Consider the following 19,635-nt stretch of genomic DNA (forward strand, 5'->3'; position numbering starts at 1 on the left):
ACCGAAACGCTTCAGGAGCTCGCCACGCATGTTGAAAGGCTGTCACATCACGCCTTTTCGGAGTGCCCGACAGAAACAAGGGAAATCCTGTCCCTGCAATATTTCATCGATGGCATCCGGGACCCTGAAATACAGAAAGCACTGCGAATGGCGGATGTTAAAGATCTGAAAAGCGCTTTAGTGTATGCCATGAAATTTGAGGCAGCCCAGCAAGCAACTAGTAGAGATCGCTACCCAGTTAGAGCTGTGCGAGTCCATGAGCCAGTGGATCAACTGATGGCTCGTTTAGATGATTTAGCCAGACAAGTCGAAGATTTGATACGGAGTAGGAGCGAGAAGAAAGTGGCTCTAAGGTGTTGGAGATGTGGTAGTGAAGGTCACCTAAGACGGAATTGCAGAATACCCCAGGGTACGGAATATAAAGCAGATGATTTTACCAGACAAGTCAGTGGCTTGAGACGGAACAGAAGTGAAAAGAAACTAATTCTAAAGTGCTGGAACTGCGGAGTTGAAGGCCACATACGAAGAAACTGCAGAACACCCCGAGGTACGGAAAATAAGACCATTTCCCAGCAACAACGCAGTAAACAAATTAGTGACCATATCGAGGAACGGAGGTTGCCAGATAGTGAAAAACCTTGTTTTAAAGCTCTTAAAATTTATACAGTGTGTGGCAACAATAACGGACTGTCCATCAATGGGAATATCGATGGAGTTCCTTGCAGTATGATCATTGACACAGGAGCTAATGTTACCATCATTAGGAAAGATTTAGCTGAACAGTTTAAAGATAAACTTATTTGGACGCCATCCTGTGTTACCCTTCAGACTGCGTCTGGTGACAAGATCGACATAACTGGGAAGTTAAACGTAAACATCACGTTTGGAAGTGCCGCCTACCATCACACGGCATATGTGGCGGATATTACAGATCCATGCATACTCGGATTGGACTTTTTAAGGAAATACAATTTTTCCTTAGACTTGAAAAACAACAAACTGCTTTCAGGATCTAAAGACATGACTATCCATCCTAAGAAGGGATCCTCACCTGGAAATGCCGACGCTTTTTCCGAAAGAACCAGCTCGAGAAACAGCCGAAATCATGCTATGGTCGAAAAGAAACACCAGACTACCAGCTATTCTCCATCTCAGATGCTCTTCGGTCGAGACCTTCGTCTGCCTTGTGACCGCCTGTTTCATCGCCGTACGGATGCGCCTTCATCGCCTGAGGAACACATCCAAGATGTCAAGGCCCGTTTTGAAGTGATGCACCGTTCCGCACGAAAGCGAGTGAACTTGGCGACGGAGAAAGTGAAGACCAGATACAACACGAGAGCTGCTGGACATAGATCCAACGAAGGAGACAAGGTGAGGTTGTGGAACCCGATTCAACGAAAAGGACTCAGTCCTAAACTACAGTCACCTTCGGATGGTCCATATACAGTGCTGAACACGAATGACGTCGTGGTTCGGATCCGTGAGTCTTCGAACTCTTACGACAGGTTAGCTTATTACTATGGCCATAGTACGTAATGTAAATAATTGTAAATATTATCAGACCATGGTCCTTTATGTTTTTAAATGTGTATTTGATTTGATTTGTATTTAGTATTTGTTTTGTATTTAGTATTTGATAGTATTTGATTTGTTTAAGTTAGTTATTGCATTTATTGTTCATGTTGTTTGATATTGTAATGTAATGTTTATGCCTCAGTTGCATTTATGCCACAGTTGTAAGTTTAGCTTCCTGTCCAGGGATTGTACTGCCCGGGACGTGCAGTCCTTGGGAAGGGGGCAGTGTTACGAATTTGGTATTTAAAAAGCTAATGTTAGTTCAATTACAAATTAAATGGTTTTATTTCTCGCGCAGTGCAGGGCGTGACGAATATTAAAAGAAAGCTAAGCCGGAAAATTGAAAATACAAGAGCACGTGCATTAAATAAATAAATATCTCTTTTTGATTTCGAGAAAGTACTGGAAAATTCTAGCGCGTGATTTTTAAAATCTTATAAAAGGAGGAAAACATCTCAGTTCGTAGTAGTTGCTTAGTTTGTTGTTGTTTAGAAAACTGTTCTTGTTGATTGTAGCGAATTCGCGGATTAGCTGTTTTGAATTACGTTCTATTGTACATTTGAGTAGTTAAAAGATAACTAATGTGAGATATTGTAATACTGCATGATAATTTGAGAAAATTTAAGCATTTTTGTTATAATAATAATAAATTTTTGTTCATTTTTCATCGGACTTGTGCATTCATTTCATAACGAACCCGTACGCACGCAACAATAAAATGTTAATTTACATGTCAAAGATCTCTTTGGACTCAACATTTCTTGTGTAGATCTTCCCATCATTTTTAAGCTCGCATTCCAAAGCACCATCAATTATTTTTAATTTTATGTCCGTTCTTTCACGAACTCTTGCCCAGGCAACATAAAATTGATCGTGTCCAAATGCAGGCTCAGGTAAAAAAATGCCAACACGCTTAAGCGTTTGGCCATGAGACTTATTGATGGTCATAGGAACGGCAAGTTTTACAGGAAACTGTCTACTTCTCGATTGAAACGGCAACCCTGGCAATTAGTCGAGATGTTAATTTAAAACTAATTTTGCCCTACGTTTTCCCTACATTTTTCACTTTCTTTGTTGAGTTTTCCCTATTAGAGGGATTTGGCTACGTGCCAAATTCTTTTTTCTCGAATAGCTACGGAACGGCGCCGAGTTGAAATTCGAGACGCATATCCTCGGATTCCAAAAAATTCTCTCAATCCATCGATACCGTTCTCATCTTCGTACGACTTTAATCGGCCGAGATATTAATTAAAAACTGCGGAAACTTTAATTTGCGCGCTCATTTTTCCGAGTGGCAACAATAAACTATCGGCGACACACACTTTTGCCGCCTATATATATATAGAAAAGATATAATGTTAAATCTAGCGTAAGGATGCAAGCAATATTATCAGTTTATATTTTGTACGCATTATATTATATTATTAGAAGTATTATATTGCACTGCATTACATTATTATTATTATGTATAAGCATTATATTGCATTATGCATTATGTAATAATGCAGTTTAACGATAAAAATATTATGCTGTTGTTGTTACTAATCTCTCTTGTCTGATATCAAAACAAGCCCACGAAATTCATCGTAGCAAGGGGATAAGATTACACCTATCTTAGGCAAGAAAAAGAGCCTTGGGCTGCATATGGCTTTGATCAGTTCCGCTCCCAGTTTTGAAGGATTTTATGAATCAGTTATTAATATGCTATCACTAAGCACATGATTATTATGGATTTATAATGCGATTTATGATTTTTAGTATGGTTTCTTTACATGCTGAAGAGAAAAGAGCAAAAAAAAAATGGTAAAAACATTTATTATGATTATGGTCAGTGTTACTGAATTCTTCGATAAGAACACCGAAATAGAAAACGAAAATTCCGAGATTCGAACTAATATCGCACAGCAATGCGTTTAAAAAAAAATAACACGTCGAAAATAATAACTTTGAAAATTATTCAAGAAAGAAAAACAAATATCCTACATTTAATTTGTTATCCTTAAGCCTTATTCTTACACTAAAGTGCTCTTTATGCACAATAAATAAATAAAATAACGCGTTTAAGATAACGTAGATAAATGAGGAGAGAAATTTTAGGTGGTCTAGGAATTAAACTCGGATACTTTCAGACTGTGTTAATGCCCTTCACTCAAACGCTACAGAAAGCTTTGCTTCTACTCAGTCCAGAAAAACGCCCGAAAATTGTCTTTTCACTTCCTTGTACGAAGCAAAGTGTGATTAGTAATTTTTGTTTTTTACATATTGGTAAATTGTGTATTTTTTGCTTTAAAAGCGATTTAATTATGTGGTTGTTATGTTCCGGTTAAGGATTTTATGCTTTTAGTTAATCTGCATGCAATAGTGGCAGAAATATCAACAACTTAAATGTTTAAGTGGCGAGTTAAGCGTAACGAACCGCCATTTCTATGCATTCGAAAGTAACTAGAACAGTGAAGTAAGGCAGTTTCTGCACCTTCAATGTCTTTTTGCGGAGTGAGGCCGAAAGTAAACTTTAAGTTTTGTTCAAGAAAAAATCTGTCTGCTGAGCTGCCTCCATAGAAACTATAATTTTAATTGTAAAATATTTTTTTTAATTATGTTTGGTGTTTTATGTTTTTCTGTATTTAATAATTTTTAATGAAGATGTTTTGAGATTTTATGTATGTTTGCTTCACCGCAAACTGAGAAATGAATTAATTGAATAAGAAATATATCTCTAATGAAATTCGAGGAACTAGGTTTAAATGAAATGCAGCAAAAATGAGTACAATTTAATAGTTCATTCAAGGCATTCACGTGGTATCCCCATCAGATTCGTTTTTATTATAATATTGTTACGAATTTGCTATTTAAAAAGCTAATGTTAGTTCAATTATAAATTAAATGGTTTTATTTCTCGCGCAGTGCAGCGCGTGACGAATATTAAAAGAAAGCTAAGCAGGAAAATTGAAAATACAAGAGCGCGTGCATTAAATAAATAAATATCTTTTTTTTGATTTCGAGAAAGTACTGGAAAATTCTAGCGCGTGATTTTAAAAGCTTATAAAAGGAGGAAAACATCTCAGTTTGTAGGAGTTGCTTAGTTTGTTGTTATTTAGAAAACTGCCGTTGTTGATTATAGCGAATTCGCGGATTAGCGTTCTTTAGCTGTTTTGAATTACGTTCTATTGTACATTTGAGTAGTTAAAAGATAACTACTGTGAGATATTGTGATACTGCATGATAATTTGAGAAAATTTAAGCATTTCTGTTGTGATAATAATAAATTTTTGTTCATTTTTTCATCGGACTTGTGCATTCATTTCATAACGAACCCGTACGCACACAACAATTTTTGGTGTCAGAGGTGGGATTTGAATGCCAATAACAAGAGCGATGGAAGAGCAATTAAGGCATTTAATATCAGCCTTTGCCTCATTTAAAGAAGAAATGAAATTGGGCCAGGAATCCCTCAAGGAAGAAATGAAAGCGGCACAGGAACAAATGAAGTTGGGCCAGGAATCCGTTAAAGGAGAAATGAAAATGGGCCAGGAATCCGTTAAGGAAGAGATGAAATCTCTGAAAAATGAGATGAAAGCAGGTCAGGACGAAATGAAAAGAGAAATTACCTGCGTAATAGAAAATAAATTTGAGGCTATGGAAGGCAGAATAGACGCGGTTGAAACTAAAGTTGGACAAATAGAAGAAAGAGTTTCTTCGGCAAAAGAACAAGTAGAAGAAAGAATTTCTTCTGTAAAAGAACATATAGAAGAGAGAGTTTCTGCCGTCGAACAACAAATTGATGATAGGGTTTCTGCTGCCGTCGCCAAAGAAGTTGGCAGCCTAAAGAAGTGCATAGCGACGGTAGGAAACAATTCTGAAGGTTTCAAATTTTTATCGATGCCCGCTCGTTCCGTTCTGAAACTATCTACATATGATGGGAAGACCTCCTGGCAGGTGTATAGGACACAATTTTCTATCGTTGCGGATGCGAATGGATGGGATTCCCAAGCTAAGGCCTGTCATCTCGCCGCTTCTCTGAGAGCAGACGCAGCGGATATCCTGCAGACGCTTCCCGAAAATCAAAGGCTAGATTTCGAAGCTCTATCCGGCGCTTTGGAGCTGCGCTTCGGCGAGAAATGTTTAAAAGACTACAGCAGGCTCCAATTAAAATCTCGTCAACAGAAGCTCACCGAAACGCTTCAGGAGCTCGCCACGCATGTTGAAAGGCTGTCACATCACGCCTTTTCGGAGTGCCCGACAGAAACAAGGGAAATCCTGTCCCTGCAATATTTCATCGATGGCATCCGGGACCCTGAAATACAGAAAGCACTGCGAATGGCGGATGTTAAAGATCTGAAAAGCGCTTTAGTGTATGCCATGAAATTTGAGGCAGCCCAGCAAGCAACTAGTAGAGATCGCTACCCAGTTAGAGCTGTGCGAGTCCATGAGCCAGTGGATCAACTGATGGCTCGTTTAGATGATTTAGCCAGACAAGTCGAAGATTTGATACGGAGTAGGAGCGAGAAGAAAGTGGCTCTAAGGTGTTGGAGATGTGGTAGTGAAGGTCACCTAAGACGGAATTGCAGAATACCCCAGGGTACGGAATATAAAGCAGATGATTTTACCAGACAAGTCAGTGGCTTGAGACGGAACAGAAGTGAAAAGAAACTAATTCTAAAGTGCTGGAACTGCGGAGTTGAAGGCCACATACGAAGAAACTGCAGAACACCCCGAGGTACGGAAAATAAGACCATTTCCCAGCAACAACGCAGTAAACAAATTAGTGACCATATCGAGGAACGGAGGTTGCCAGATAGTGAAAAACCTTGTTTTAAAGCTCTTAAAATTTATACAGTGTGTGGCAACAATAACGGACTGTCCATCAATGGGAATATCGATGGAGTTCCTTGCAGTATGATCATTGACACAGGAGCTAATGTTACCATCATTAGGAAAGATTTAGCTGAACAGTTTAAAGATAAACTTATTTGGACGCCATCCTGTGTTACCCTTCAGACTGCGTCTGGTGACAAGATCGACATAACTGGGAAGTTAAACGTAAACATCACGTTTGGAAGTGCCGCCTACCATCACACGGCATATGTGGCGGATATTACAGATCCATGCATACTCGGATTGGACTTTTTAAGGAAATACAATTTTTCCTTAGACTTGAAAAACAACAAACTGCTTTCAGGATCTAAAGACATGACTATCCATCCTAAGAAGGGATCCTCACCTGGAAATGCCGACGCTTTTTCCGAAAGAACCAGCTCGAGAAACAGCCGAAATCATGCTATGGTCGAAAAGAAACACCAGACTACCAGCTATTCTCCATCTCAGATGCTCTTCGGTCGAGACCTTCGTCTGCCTTGTGACCGCCTGTTTCATCGCCGTACGGATGCGCCTTCATCGCCTGAGGAACACATCCAAGATGTCAAGGCCCGTTTTGAAGTGATGCACCGTTCCGCACGAAAGCGAGTGAACTTGGCGACGGAGAAAGTGAAGACCAGATACAACACGAGAGCTGCTGGACATAGATCCAACGAAGGAGACAAGGTGAGGTTGTGGAACCCGATTCAACGAAAAGGACTCAGTCCTAAACTACAGTCACCTTCGGATGGTCCATATACAGTGCTGAACACGAATGACGTCGTGGTTCGGATCCGTGAGTCTTCGAACTCTTACGACAGGTTAGCTTATTACTATGGCCATAGTACGTAATGTAAATAATTGTAAATATTATCAGACCATGGTCCTTTATGTTTTTAAATGTGTATTTGATTTGATTTGTATTTAGTATTTGTTTTGTATTTAGTATTTGATAGTATTTGATTTGTTTAAGTTAGTTATTGCATTTATTGTTCATGTTGTTTGATATTGTAATGTAATGTTTATGCCTCAGTTGCATTTATGCCACAGTTGTAAGTTTAGCTTCCTGTCCAGGGATTGTACTGCCCGGGACGTGCAGTCCTTGGGAAGGGGGCAGTGTTACGAATTTGGTATTTAAAAAGCTAATGTTAGTTCAATTACAAATTAAATGGTTTTATTTCTCGCGCAGTGCAGGGCGTGACGAATATTAAAAGAAAGCTAAGCCGGAAAATTGAAAATACAAGAGCACGTGCATTAAATAAATAAATATCTCTTTTTGATTTCGAGAAAGTACTGGAAAATTCTAGCGCGTGATTTTTAAAATCTTATAAAAGGAGGAAAACATCTCAGTTCGTAGTAGTTGCTTAGTTTGTTGTTGTTTAGAAAACTGTTCTTGTTGATTGTAGCGAATTCGCGGATTAGCTGTTTTGAATTACGTTCTATTGTACATTTGAGTAGTTAAAAGATAACTAATGTGAGATATTGTAATACTGCATGATAATTTGAGAAAATTTAAGCATTTTTGTTATAATAATAATAAATTTTTGTTCATTTTTCATCGGACTTGTGCATTCATTTCATAACGAACCCGTACGCACGCAACAATAAAATGTTAATTTACATGTCAAAGATCTCTTTGGACTCAACATTTCTTGTGTAGATCTTCCCATCATTTTTAAGCTCGCATTCCAAAGCACCATCAATTATTTTTAATTTTATGTCCGTTCTTTCACGAACTCTTGCCCAGGCAACATAAAATTGATCGTGTCCAAATGCAGGCTCAGGTAAAAAAATGCCAACACGCTTAAGCGTTTGGCCATGAGACTTATTGATGGTCATAGGAACGGCAAGTTTTACAGGAAACTGTCTACTTCTCGATTGAAACGGCAACCCTGGCAATTAGTCGAGATGTTAATTTAAAACTAATTTTGCCCTACGTTTTCCCTACATTTTTCACTTTCTTTGTTGAGTTTTCCCTATTAGAGGGATTTGGCTACGTGCCAAATTCTTTTTTCTCGAATAGCTACGGAACGGCGCCGAGTTGAAATTCGAGACGCATATCCTCGGATTCCAAAAAATTCTCTCAATCCATCGATACCGTTCTCATCTTCGTACGACTTTAATCGGCCGAGATATTAATTAAAAACTGCGGAAACTTTAATTTGCGCGCTCATTTTTCCGAGTGGCAACAATAAACTATCGGCGACACACACTTTTGCCGCCTATATATATATAGAAAAGATATAATGTTAAATCTAGCGTAAGGATGCAAGCAATATTATCAGTTTATATTTTGTACGCATTATATTATATTATTAGAAGTATTATATTGCACTGCATTACATTATTATTATTATGTATAAGCATTATATTGCATTATGCATTATGTAATAATGCAGTTTAACGATAAAAATATTATGCTGTTGTTGTTACTAATCTCTCTTGTCTGATATCAAAACAAGCCCACGAAATTCATCGTAGCAAGGGGATAAGATTACACCTATCTTAGGCAAGAAAAAGAGCCTTGGGCTGCATATGGCTTTGATCAGTTCCGCTCCCAGTTTTGAAGGATTTTATGAATCAGTTATTAATATGCTATCACTAAGCACATGATTATTATGGATTTATAATGCGATTTATGATTTTTAGTATGGTTTCTTTACATGCTGAAGAGAAAAGAGCAAAAAAAAAATGGTAAAAACATTTATTATGATTATGGTCAGTGTTACTGAATTCTTCGATAAGAACACCGAAATAGAAAACGAAAATTCCGAGATTCGAACTAATATCGCACAGCAATGCGTTTAAAAAAAAATAACACGTCGAAAATAATAACTTTGAAAATTATTCAAGAAAGAAAAACAAATATCCTACATTTAATTTGTTATCCTTAAGCCTTATTCTTACACTAAAGTGCTCTTTATGCACAATAAATAAATAAAATAACGCGTTTAAGATAACGTAGATAAATGAGGAGAGAAATTTTAGGTGGTCTAGGAATTAAACTCGGATACTTTCAGACTGTGTTAATGCCCTTCACTCAAACGCTACAGAAAGCTTTGCTTCTACTCAGTCCAGAAAAACGCCCGAAAATTGTCTTTTCACTTCCTTGTACGAAGCAAAGTGTGATTAGTAATTTTTGTTTTTTACATATTGGTAAATTGTGTATTTTTTGCTTTAAAAGCGATTTAATTATGTGGTTGTTATGTTCCGGTTAAGGATTTTATGCTTTTAGTTAATCTGCATGCAATAGTGGCAGAAATATCAACAACTTAAATGTTTAAGTGGCGAGTTAAGCGTAACGAACCGCCATTTCTATGCATTCGAAAGTAACTAGAACAGTGAAGTAAGGCAGTTTCTGCACCTTCAATGTCTTTTTGCGGAGTGAGGCCGAAAGTAAACTTTAAGTTTTGTTCAAGAAAAAATCTGTCTGCTGAGCTGCCTCCATAGAAACTATAATTTTAATTGTAAAATATTTTTTTTTAATTATGTTTGGTGTTTTATGTTTTTCTGTATTTAATAATTTTTAATGAAGATGTTTTGAGATTTTATGTATGTTTGCTTCACCGCAAACTGAGAAATGAATTAATTGAATAAGAAATATATCTCTAATGAAATTCGAGGAAATAGGTTTAAATGAAATGCAGCAAAAATGAGTACAATTTAATAGTTCATTCAAGGCATTCACGTGGTATCCCCATCAGATTCGTTTTTATTATAATATTGTTACGAATTTGCTATTTAAAAAGCTAATGTTAGTTCAATTATAAATTAAATGGTTTTATTTCTCGCGCAGTGCAGCGCGTGACGAATATTAAAAGAAAGCTAAGCAGGAAAATTGAAAATACAAGAGCGCGTGCATTAAATAAATAAATATCTTTTTTTTGATTTCGAGAAAGTACTGGAAAATTCTAGCGCGTGATTTTAAAAGCTTATAAAAGGAGGAAAACATCTCAGTTTGTAGGAGTTGCTTAGTTTGTTGTTATTTAGAAAACTGCCGTTGTTGATTATAGCGAATTCGCGGATTAGCGTTCTTTAGCTGTTTTGAATTACGTTCTATTGTACATTTGAGTAGTTAAAAGATAACTACTGTGAGATATTGTGATACTGCATGATAATTTGAGAAAATTTAAGCATTTCTGTTGTGATAATAATAAATTTTTGTTCATTTTTTCATCGGACTTGTGCATTCATTTCATAACGAACCCGTACGCACACAACAATTTTTGGTGTCAGAGGTGGGATTTGAATGCCAATAACAAGAGCGATGGAAGAGCAATTAAGGCATTTAATATCAGCCTTTGCCTCATTTAAAGAAGAAATGAAATTGGGCCAGGAATCCCTCAAGGAAGAAATGAAAGCGGCACAGGAACAAATGAAGTTGGGCCAGGAATCCGTTAAAGGAGAAATGAAAATGGGCCAGGAATCCGTTAAGGAAGAGATGAAATCTCTGAAAAATGAGATGAAAGCAGGTCAGGACGAAATGAAAAGAGAAATTACCTGCGTAATAGAAAATAAATTTGAGGCTATGGAAGGCAGAATAGACGCGGTTGAAACTAAAGTTGGACAAATAGAAGAAAGAGTTTCTTCGGCAAAAGAACAAGTAGAAGAAAGAATTTCTTCTGTAAAAGAACATATAGAAGAGAGAGTTTCTGCCGTCGAACAACAAATTGATGATAGGGTTTCTGCTGCCGTCGCCAAAGAAGTTGGCAGCCTAAAGAAGTGCATAGCGACGGTAGGAAACAATTCTGAAGGTTTCAAATTTTTATCGATGCCCGCTCGTTCCGTTCTGAAACTATCTACATATGATGGGAAGACCTCCTGGCAGGTGTATAGGACACAATTTTCTATCGTTGCGGATGCGAATGGATGGGATTCCCAAGCTAAGGCCTGTCATCTCGCCGCTTCTCTGAGAGCAGACGCAGCGGATATCCTGCAGACGCTTCCCGAAAATCAAAGGCTAGATTTCGAAGCTCTATCCGGCGCTTTGGAGCTGCGCTTCGGCGAGAAATGTTTAAAAGACTACAGCAGGCTCCAATTAAAATCTCGTCAACAGAAGCTCACCGAAACGCTTCAGGAGCTCGCGACGGATGTTGAAAGGCTGTCACATCACGCCTTTTCGGAGTGCCCGACAGAAACAAGGGAAATCCTGTCCCTGCAATATTTCATCGATGGCATCCGGGACCCTGAAATACAGAAAGCACTGCGAATGGCGGATGTTAAAGATCTGAAAAGCGCTTTAGTGTATGCCATGAAATTTGAGGCAGCCCAGCAAGCAACTAGTAGAGATCGCTACCCAGTTAGAGCTGTGCGAGTCCATGAGCCAGTGGATCAACTGATGGCTCGTTTAGATGATTTAGCCAGACAAGTCGAAGATTTGATACGGAGTAGGAGCGAGAAGAAAGTGGCTCTAAGGTGTTGGAGATGTGGTAGTGAAGGTCACCTAAGACGGAATTGCAGAATACCCCAGGGTACGGAATATAAAGCAGATGATTTTACCAGACAAGTCAGTGGCTTGAGACGGAACAGAAGTGAAAAGAAACTAATTCTAAAGTGCTGGAACTGCGGAGTTGAAGGCCACATACGAAGAAACTGCAGAACACCCCGAGGTACGGAAAATAAGACCATTTCCCAGCAACAACGCAGTAAACAAATTAGTGACCATATCGAGGAACGGAGGTTGCCAGATAGTGAAAAACCTTGTTTTAAAGCTCTTAAAATTTATACAGTGTGTGGCAACAATAACGGACTGTCCATCAATGGGAATATCGATGGAGTTCCTTGCAGTATGATCATTGACACAGGAGCTAATGTTACCATCATTAGGAAAGATTTAGCTGAACAGTTTAAAGATAAACTTATTTGGACGCCATCCTGTGTTACCCTTCAGACTGCGTCTGGTGACAAGATCGACATAACTGGGAAGTTAAACGTAAACATCACGTTTGGAAGTGCCGCCTACCATCACACGGCATATGTGGCGGATATTACAGATCCATGCATACTCGGATTGGACTTTTTAAGGAAATACAATTTTTCCTTAGACTTGAAAAACAACAAACTGCTTTCAGGATCTAAAGACATGACTATCCATCCTAAGAAGGGATCCTCACCTGGAAATGCCGACGCTTTTTCCGAAAGAACCAGCTCGAGAAACAGCCGAAATCATGCTATGGTCGAAAAGAAACACCAGACTACCAGCTATTCTCCATCTCAGATGCTCTTCGGTCGAGACCTTCGTCTGCCTTGTGACCGCCTGTTTCATCGCCGTACGGATGCGCCTTCATCGCCTGAGGAACACATCCAAGATGTCAAGGCCCGTTTTGAAGTGATGCACCGTTCCGCACGAAAGCGAGTGAACTTGGCGACGGAGAAAGTGAAGACCAGATACAACACGAGAGCTGCTGGACATAGATCCTACGAAGGAGACAAGGTGTGGTTGTGGAACCCGATTCGACGAAAAGGAGTCAAGCCTGATTTACAGTCACCTTGGGATGGTTCGCACACAATCCTAAACAGGCTAAATGACGTCATGGTTCGGATCCGTGAGTCTTCGAACTCTTACGACAGGTTAGCTCATTACTATGGCCATAGTACGTAATGTAAATAATTGTAAATAGTATAAGACCATGGTCCATTTTGTTTTTAAATGTGTATTTGATTTGATTTGTATTTAGTATTTGATTTGCATTTAGTGTTTGATTCGTATTTGATAGCATTTGATTTGTTTTACTTATTGCATTTATTGTTCATGTTGTTTAATATTGTAATGTAATGCTTATTAATGCATTTATGCCACAGTTGTAAGTTTAGCTTCCTGTCCAGGGATTGTACTGCCCGGGACGTGCAGTCCTTGGGAAGGGGGCAGTGTTACGAATTTGCTATTTAAAAAGCTAATGTTAGTTCAATTATAAATTAAATGGTTTTATTTCTCGCGCAGTGCAGCGCGTGACGAATATTAAAAGAAAGCTAAGCAGGAAAATTGAAAATACAAGAGCGCGTGCATTAAATAAATAAATATCTCTTTTTTGATTTTGAGAAAGTACTGGAAAATTCTAGCGCGTGATTTTAAAAGCTTATAAAAGGAGGAAAACATCTCAGTTTGTAGGAGTTGCTTAGTTTGTTGTTATTTAGAAAACTGCCGTTGTTGATTATAGCGAATTCGCGGATTAGCGTTCTTTAGCTGTTTTGAATTACGTTCTATTGTACATTTGAGTAGTTAAAAGATAACTACTGTGAGATATTGTGATACTGCATGATAATTTGAGAAAATTTAAGCATTTCTGTTGTGATAATAATAAATTTTTGTTCATTTTTTCATCGGACTTGTGCATTCATTTCATAACGAACCCGTACGCACACAACAATATTTTCAGGAAAATTTCATTTTTAGATGACTTATATGAAAAAAAGCATTCATAAGCAAAAAATAAAGCATATATGCAGAAAGAGGTAGTTATAATTTTAAAGTTCCACTTTGAAATGGTCATAAAACGAAAATACCCGTAAGAAACATTGACCTAAGCAAAATTATAATTTAAAGGCGATAAAAGTCGTATGCGCCATCCGTATAATGGAGAAATTCGTCCGTGAAAACCACAAATTAGCGATTAGAAAATGTGAGATCGCAAATCACTCGCAAAAGTGTGCGCATCCCAGAAATCGTTTTCTTACAGATCTCTAATTTGTGCTTTTTGAAGCCTGAATTCGGCCCTAAGATCGGTTTAAAACATTTCTAAAACGAAACTGTTTGTGGGGTGGGGCAAACCGCAATGACTTGTAATTGGCTCACGGCAGGAAGAAGCAAATGATTTATGCAAATGATCTAAAAAATGTTTAATGAATTTTCCCATGAGCCAGTGTCCCTCAGAAAGCCCTCCACGAAAGCATCTCTCTCCTTAGGTAGATATCTCTCGTGTGCTTTACCATAATGAACTAAACCAAGCCAAAAAAAAAAAAAAAAAAAAAAAACCCTAAACTCAGTATATAAAGCATTAAAATATTAAAATTGGAAGCCAAAGGTTTTGCTGCTTTTGAAACAGGATGCCATCTATGAATTTCATAAATTAACAAAATATTTTATTGAAGAAAATGGATCCGCTTTATTTAATGAACTCAAGATATTTGAATTGATTTCCGTTTTCTATTTTATTCAGTTAAAGAAACACTTTGTTAATTATGAGTCGCAATTCATCCTAAAAATATGCACCATGATTTTAAAATTTATTTTATACTTCAATAACTATACTGTTGTTATAAATCTACAGCTTATATTGTCCATGTTTAGGGAAATAAAAAACTATATTTCCCACAGTAAAGCAACAGACAGTAATATCAAAAGATTAACAGGAGAAAAAACTGTTACTGCATTAAACTGAAGAATTGCTTCAAATTAGAGAAGATACATCTAAAAAAACATTCATAGAAAAGAATTTAGTAGAAAGGGTCTCCCTTCTTAGTTCACTTTATAAACAAAAACAGCATTTTCTCTTATTATACCCCAAAAATTCTTAAAATAAACTTCAGAATAAGTAAAGAACTACAATCTTGTGCTGGTACATTTTGTACACACACATACATTAATTAGGTACTGGTACATTCTGTACATTCACATTGTGGTACTTGTATAATTAGCAATAATTTTCGTATGTTAATTAGTGTAAATACCGTACCTTCAGGTAAAATTATGTAATTATGTTTTACTACAAATTTTCAGAAATAAATCTTACATTAGTTTAATATACTTTTCAAATGTTAGGCTAACGACGTAAAACGGATATAACAAAAAGAAACCTTAATGTATACATGCCATGCTTATTCCGCAAGACAAATTAAATTCTTTGAGATTATAACACCTTCTTCACTTCAAATTTCACGATATTGCTTAAAGTACGTTTAATAAAATGTTTGAAAAAAGGGACATTCAAGGTTGTTTCAAAAAAATTCTCTGTGGAAATCGGTGGTTTTTAGCGATGTATATTCAAGGGCTTATGTATAAAGTATATTCCACATGCAAGCGTGTTTAAGTGATTATCTTGAGTAAAATGCATTCAAATGCAAGCATATACTTCAAAACTAACATTAAAGGTATTTTTATGGAAGTAATATACGGAGTAGGGAAATTTAGTTCGAAAATTGACTACTGCTGATTACCATCTGATTAATAAATTCGCCAAACCAGTTTCATCTCTAGGAAACCTAAAAAAAAAGTTCCTTTACATGGAATTTTAACATCTAATTTTTCCATAAAAATTACAATTACCGCGCATAAAAAATTATAAAAATAAATAAATAAATAAATAAATAATAAAAAATCAGCTAATAAAAATCAGGTTTCAGATTTTAAATTGCATCCAGAGGGGCGTTTTTTTTTTAACCTTTTGAGTGCTACTTTTATTTATTAAATATCATGTTCTTCGCACTTAAACCATGAAATTCAATTCAACAGCAACATCGCAAAATAATTTTAAACTGAGCATATCTTTAGAATTTTCGATACACAATCTCGCGCGCTGGAGATAAATTTTTTTTTTTTTTTTTTTCTGTACAGCGTTGCCATTGCTAGCTTTGAAATCCTTCAGTTTGTTAGTCAAAAATTTCTTAAAGTTTTACAGAATATGAAATCGATAATAAAACAAATTCCAAATTTCAAATTCGGGCTTTCAGATGCCCATATTCGCAGGAAGATTCCGTAATTCAGAATTTGATGGCGAGAAACATACATACATTCATGCAGATTCTTCATTATTTAATTTCTTTAAATATAATACAGGGCTGTAATATTTGGTGGCAACAGTTTGAAAAGTGAAACAACGCTTATAGTAAATTAACGCCAAATGCCAAAACAAAATTAATAGTCCTTCTGTCTATTAATTTCGTTTTGGCATTTGGCGTTGATTCGTTTTGGCAATTGCCCCATTGGACTAATAATCAAATCGCTTAAAAGTTTTGGTGATAGCTATAAATTATTAAAAAATCTTTTTTATGCAATAATCTGTAAGCTAATAATATAGTTTCTAAGTACTTATTGTAGATTTCTATCGCACTTTTTTGCAAAAAAGAGGGGTGTAATTGCTCACTTAAAATTGCATGCTCAGTTATTTCATATCGATTCTCAAATTGTAATTCTAAATATACGGCTTGTCTTAACTTTTCAAAGAATTTTTATTCTGATTAAAAAACAGGAAGAATGATTTAAAATAAATAATTCAGCTTTTGTTTTGAAATATTTAAACGATTTCACGAACAGCAGAATTGTAAAACAGCGTAGCAAAAGCCCAACTGTATATATTCCGAGATGCACATGCTTATATAAGGTTGCAATACAACTGGAAACTTGCCTGTAATTTCGGCGCGGTTTGCGTCGTGTCCCATGCGCTGTTGCCAAACATCAACTATAATCCTTCACCATCCAGATCTTGAGGGAGAATAAAGCACTTTCCTTGCGAGATCAACCTCTGGGCTAATAGTGACCGATCTTTAGGGTTGCCAGAAAATAAATCCGCGTCGCCAATGACTCGCGCCGTTACCATCGCTACGGAAATAAATACTCAAACACAACACAAGTACTTGTGTCACGACTTTCGCCAAATGGCATAACAGTTTTTATTTTTTAACTTGATTTTTTGTTTCAAAGCTTTTGAAATAAAGAAACATTTTCCGTGAATTTTTATTTTTAAAGCAGCACTAGTTTTCTTTGGGATTTAAACTACATTTAACGCAAAAAAAACTAGGGCTGATTTGAAAGGAATTCTCCCAGGCAGTTTCAGCAAAAACATAAATTCTCTTCATGAGTATCAAGAACGATATTCAGTTTGTTGTAGTTTTAAAGAGAATCTATCTTCACAGAATTCATTTTAATTTAGTAACATCTTGAAGAAGTTTTATCATTTTCACTTATGGATAAAAATGTGTCCGTTTTTAATATTAATAATAATAAAGATTTTTAAAGAAATGTTTAAAAAAATCTGAAAGCTTTCATATTTAAGCCCAAAGCGGCGTATTTTTAACGTTTTGAGTGTTGCCTTTATTTACTATTATTTACTAAATGTCGTATCCTTCGCATTTAAACCATAAAATTCAGTTAACAGCAATATCACAATATAATTTTAAAAGAGCATATGTTTAGAATTTTCTATACACAGTCTCTCACGTTGGAGATATATATATATATATATATATATATATATATATATATATATATATTTTTCCCCCGTACACATTGTTGCCACTGCTCACTTTGAAATAGTTGAGTTCGTTAATCAAAAATTCTTTCAAGTTTTACAAAATATGAAATAAGTAATAAAACAAATTCCAGATTCCAAATTTGCACTTCCATATGCCCATATTCGAGTGGAGCACTACGTTATTCAAAATTTGACATCCCTCGGTACAGTTGTTTTTTCACAGTGCGAGAAACCTTCGTGCAGATTCTTCATTATTTAATTTCTTAAAATATAATGCAGGGCTCTAATATCTGGCTGCAACAATCTGAAAAGTGAAATGCCGTTTATAGTAAACCAGCGCAAAATCCCAAAACGAAATTAATAACCCTTCTGAGCAAACTGCCTTTTTCGGTTACAAACAAGAACACGTTGATTAAGATACAGTAACACGCCAAAGAAGTATTCATTTAGAAGTCTAACAACAAAAATCAGCGTTATATTTTCCAATTTTCACAGCACAAAAAAAAAAATTTGAAAATATAAAGCTGATTTTTGTTGTTTGACTTCTAAATTAAGAACACGTTGCTGCTAAACAATGATGTGTAAGATGTTATATTTATTTTTGATGTTACAAAAATTAAAAAATAAGTTCCTCATCAAAACCGAATCTTGAATCACTTAAAAAATCATTTTGCTCATTAGTAACAAGTGATAAGTAAAAGCATTATAACATATCAACAAAACATATTTTAACTCTGTTTCTTGCGAACGCGGTCACGTATAAAACTGAATAGTAATAACGAAATCATATAATAATATTCAAATTGCAGTCTTCTAAATGTAATTTCTATTTTTTTATTGGAACTTTTATTTTTCTTATAAAGATGGTATTTTTTTTTTTTTTTTTTTTTAGCGATTTAAGTATCGTGACGAGTCAAAATGAACAGGTCTGCATTTAATATAAAACTGTTAGTAAAATTTAGGAATAACTATTAGAGTATATTAATAAGAAATAAACGAAAAGTTATAAGGTTTTATGTAATTTATAAGTTATTTTTTGCTAATTCATTTGTACTCTTTCTGTTTTTCCTTTGGCCTTCTCCAAATTCCAACTAGCCAGAAATCAAATTACGTTACATTTATAGTGAGTTTTACATCAATTCATTATTCAATTTGCAACATATAAGAATAAAAAAACTGAGCTTACGAAGCTAGGTAACAAGGGGGTAAATATGCATACAAATCTTCTAAAGTGAGCATTCCGTTCAGTTGTGTTCTTAGGGAGCAACTTTAATTTTAAAGATTATTTGCTATTTATTTTGTTTAACAGGATTCTTTTGGTTTAAATGAATTAATGTCTTTATTTTGATTGAGTGTTATTTTGTGACTTATAATTTGAACAGCAAAAAAATTTGATGCTTACTTGGGAGTAAGAGGAAACACTCTCTCTTAATTTAGTTGTTGTTAAATGATGGTAGAATGGTTTATTCCCCTTGATAAGTCGATTAATCTAAAATCAATGAAAATTGCCATAGTTAAAATTTTTACTTTTGATTTTGGTATTTTTGCGATTAAGGATTTTTCTCTGCCGATTCTAATGTTTCTAAAGTAAAGGGAGTCTAGAAAATACTAGTTTCAAATTCTAATTAAAATACTGACTAAAAATAACTTTTCTTTTCCTAATTCATGGTTTTAAGTTGAATTTATCTTCCTTGGAGATCGTATATGGAAAGTTTTCTTATTATACATTAATGGTTTATTACTTTCCAGCTTTAGCGCAAGTCATAGGCCTTTTTTTAATTTAGTTTTTAATACTTTTATTTAGAATTTTGATATATATATATATATATATATATACATATCAAATGTTTTAAAGTATTTCTCTACAGTAATTGATTTTTACTCCAAATTGAATTGACTAAAATGCTTCATGAGAATAAGTTCTTTGAGTAGCAACTATTCGCGGAAATATTTGGCCTGACTAGAATTGCCGGTTTGGCTTTAACTTATAACTCGAGTAAAGACGAAACACTTTCGTATT

Source organism: Stegodyphus dumicola, chromosome 11, assembly GCF_044657685.1.
Source record: "Stegodyphus dumicola isolate Sdum_Otavi_A_Nest chromosome 11, ASM4465768v1".
NCBI classification, from domain to species: domain Eukaryota; kingdom Metazoa; phylum Arthropoda; class Arachnida; order Araneae; family Eresidae; genus Stegodyphus; species Stegodyphus dumicola.